Source organism: Humulus lupulus, chromosome 4 (genome assembly GCF_963169125.1).
Source record: "Humulus lupulus chromosome 4, drHumLupu1.1, whole genome shotgun sequence".
NCBI classification, from domain to species: domain Eukaryota; kingdom Viridiplantae; phylum Streptophyta; class Magnoliopsida; order Rosales; family Cannabaceae; genus Humulus; species Humulus lupulus.
Window position 1 is genome coordinate 135,148,377 of NC_084796.1, and position 3,399 is coordinate 135,151,775.

At 35.8% G+C, this 3,399-nt stretch overlaps 1 long non-coding RNA gene across 1 annotated transcript; it reads right to left on the reverse strand.

Moving 5' to 3' along the window:
• Nucleotides 1-1,561: 1,561 nt before the first annotated feature.
• Nucleotides 1,562-3,125, reverse strand: LOC133829185 (uncharacterized). Its single transcript, XR_009891604.1, has 3 exons — nucleotides 3,022-3,125; nucleotides 2,864-2,941; nucleotides 1,562-1,809 (listed from the first exon to the last, which is right to left on the reverse strand). It is a non-coding gene; the product is annotated as an uncharacterized LOC133829185 (long non-coding RNA).
• Nucleotides 3,126-3,399: the final 274 nt, after the last annotated feature.

A 3,399-nucleotide genomic window follows, 5' to 3' on the forward strand; every position in this document is an offset into this window, starting at 1 on the left:
TAATTAATAAACCATAGCTTCTAATTTTCCCATTAATTCTAAAATTACCCATTAAAAATTAATCCAAAAATTAGAATTATTTGGTTTCTAATGAATTATCAGGTCCAACTGAAAAGATTAACACAATAAAATTATGTTCAACCTAGGTAAATGGGGCTTAACAATTCGAGCTTACATGGAGGAGAGCTGGGTTCAATATATCGAACCCACTACTAAGGCTCCCTAACTTCCATACAAAGCCCAAAAACACGGGAATTTGAACCATTGTTTTATTAATTGTTATTCAACTGATTAGGCTCAATCTAGTAATGTAAAGCAAATAGGCGTTCACAAGTGGAACCACCCACAAGAGAGAAATTTAAACTTTACATGTTTAATTGGGCCCAAATTAAACCTAACATTTTATGAAAGTTTTATTTGAGTTTTCTCATTTTTTAAAAACAAAATTGAGCCATCATTATCCTTATATTTAAAGCCGAAATGCAAAAATATCTTAATAATGATGCATGACATGTTAACAATTGGATGGACCTAACATATCAAACTATATGGCATGTTACTTATTTATGACATTTATTTCTAAAATAAATCATTTTGCAAAAATAATATCATAACTAACCAATAATAATTAGATATTTATCTATTTAAAAATAATTAATTAACTCCAATAATTTATCAAAAAAATTCAATTAATTAATTAAATTTATACTTGATTGTTAACTTTAGAAAATACCCCACAAAATAAGGAAACTAAAAACAATAATTAATTTATTAACCATAAATAATTTTAAATTTTAATTTTTTTTTAAAAATATCAAACTCCAAAAAAAATATATCAATTTTCGAAATTTATGGTTTAAAAAATAAATAAAAAATTTCAACACCACGTTCGCACTGTGTGCATCCGCTCTCGCACACCGTGCAAGCCCCTCGTGCGCGCGCGCATACCTACGCGCCAAGCGTGCTTTTATGCCCCAAAACGTAAAAATTAGACCTTTTGTGCCAAAAATCATTCCAAACTTGTTTCTAATAGTTTTTAAGGGTTTTATACAATTAATGCAACACACATAAAAATTAAAAAAAAAATACCAAAACAATCAATTTGTAGGCAAAAATACATAAAACATAAACATGCAACCATCGAATTTTCTAAACATGTCTAAGTTCATAAACAGATTCATGCGTTCAAAACATCTAGTTCTAGCAACCTGGCTCTGAGGCCAATTGTAGGATCTTGGAATTTAAATCTAGATGCATGCTTCCTATTATTTTTCCAAAAATAAAATAGTAACGTAGAATAACATGACATACATATGAACATTAGATTCGACTTAGGTAGTCATTGGGGCAATTTCTTTAGACATTTGTCCAAGTTCAATTAAATGATCTTGGTTCTGATTATCCAAATATCCTCCACCCCTATCAGATCGCAAGATCTTTAAGAGGTTGATTGGTAATGAATTTGAAAATGGTTTTATCATTTTTAGAATTTAAAAAGTAAAAACTTGTAACGCCCTGGATAGCCAAGACCGTTACACTGTGTATTTATAAAAGTGTAAGACTTGCTAATCAAGTCATTTAGTTAGAAACGTGTTACTGAAACTATAATTGAACTAGGGTTAAAAGATTTTGGTTACAAAAGTTCCATTTCATATAGGTACAGCTACTAGCCACTCTAAGGGCAAAACAGACATTTAGGCTTTCCCGTCCTGTACCACTCCTCGGTCGTGGCGGCCGATCAGCCGACTATGTACATTCAGCCTCAAAGGTCTCCCACTCAGGACTGGTCCATCTTACCCTTGCCTTTACCTGCACCACGTAGCATCCGTGAGCCAAGGCCCAGCAAGAAAATAGAATAACAGAGCATAATCATCAATTAAACAATCAGATAACTCAAACAGTATAATCATATACTTAAAAACCCAAAATATCCATATAATTAGCCATTCAGCATACCAAGCTACTCAATTAACATTAATAACCAATTCACATATAATAGAGAAGGTCGACGCCCTTAGGTCGTAACCCCAAATCATCCCACTGACTCCGGCCCGCTTAAACCGAGCTCAGTGAATATTAAACTGTCCTCAACTACCAGTGACCCAACCGCGCCATGTGCGCAAATATTGATTCCGGCACCCTTAGGTCGTTTATCATATGTCTCATGGAATAATACCATCTATGACATCGTACAGATATAAGGAAACTCTTACTCCCAACATAATCACATACTCAGGAGCAGTTTTCTTTCCTTTGGATTCCGATAGCTTTGATCAATGATGACAACCCTCAAGCACGATCCCTTCCGAGCCCTAGTGTACACCTAGTCATGATGACAAGTTAGAACCATTACCAAACTTCAATCCCAAAACCTAACCTCGGGACCAATCCCGAGCCCTCGGGAAGCCCTAATTCCACCAAACGGGGTGGTGGAATCGAACCCCGAGCCCCCGGGCAAAAACCCTAAGAAGTAACCCAAAAACCCCCTTCTGGAAATAGGGTAGTGTTATAGCGCCTTACAGAGGGCGCTATAGCGCTACAAGCAGAGCCAAAAATCTCTGAAACAACAGGGCCTAGAGATGTAGCGCCCAATGACTTGTGCTACAACGCTAGTCACAGCACAGCAAAATCCAAACTTTCTTCCTTCGATTTTCCCCAAGCCAAACCTCTCCAAAACTCATCCAAACCTCAACCATATCCCAAAACAAGCCTACCCACATCTTTAACACATCCCATAAGACCCAACCATATATGAAAATCAACCACATGCACTCCAAGATAAAGAATTCACCATGATTGAGCTTTAAGCTCAAAACTCAGCAGACCAACAAAAATTTAGGATTTTGAAGCTAGAACTTCTTACCTTTGATGGAGGATTTCGACCTATGTTATCTTCCACACCTTCTTAGCTTTCACTCCTCAAAACCACAGGCTTAATTCCCTAGAATTCCCATCAAAACTCACCTTAGAATAACCATTTCAACACAAAAAACCAGAACTGAAAAACACTTTGAAACTTACCTCAAATGGACTGAATTACTCTTGCTAACTCATCAAGCCAAATCAAGGGGCCAAGTGTGAAGTCTTAGCATAAATTTCCTCAGAATTTCAGCCTCAAATTCCAGCAGAAAGGGTGAGAGATACCTAATCGTGAGAGAGATAGCAAGACTTTTGTTTTTCCTTCTTTCCTTTTCTTTTCCTTTTGTCTCTTTCCTTCCTTTAGACTTCTAAAGTTTTCTACACATTCCACTAAAGCAATAAAGCAAAAGTAATACTTATCCCAATTCCCGCTAATTCCTTCAATGTCTCTAATATTAACTGCTTACTTCCCAGCACCTAACTAATCACCAATTATATTTCTCAATATCAAATAGACTCCAATATATTTCCTAAATTCCC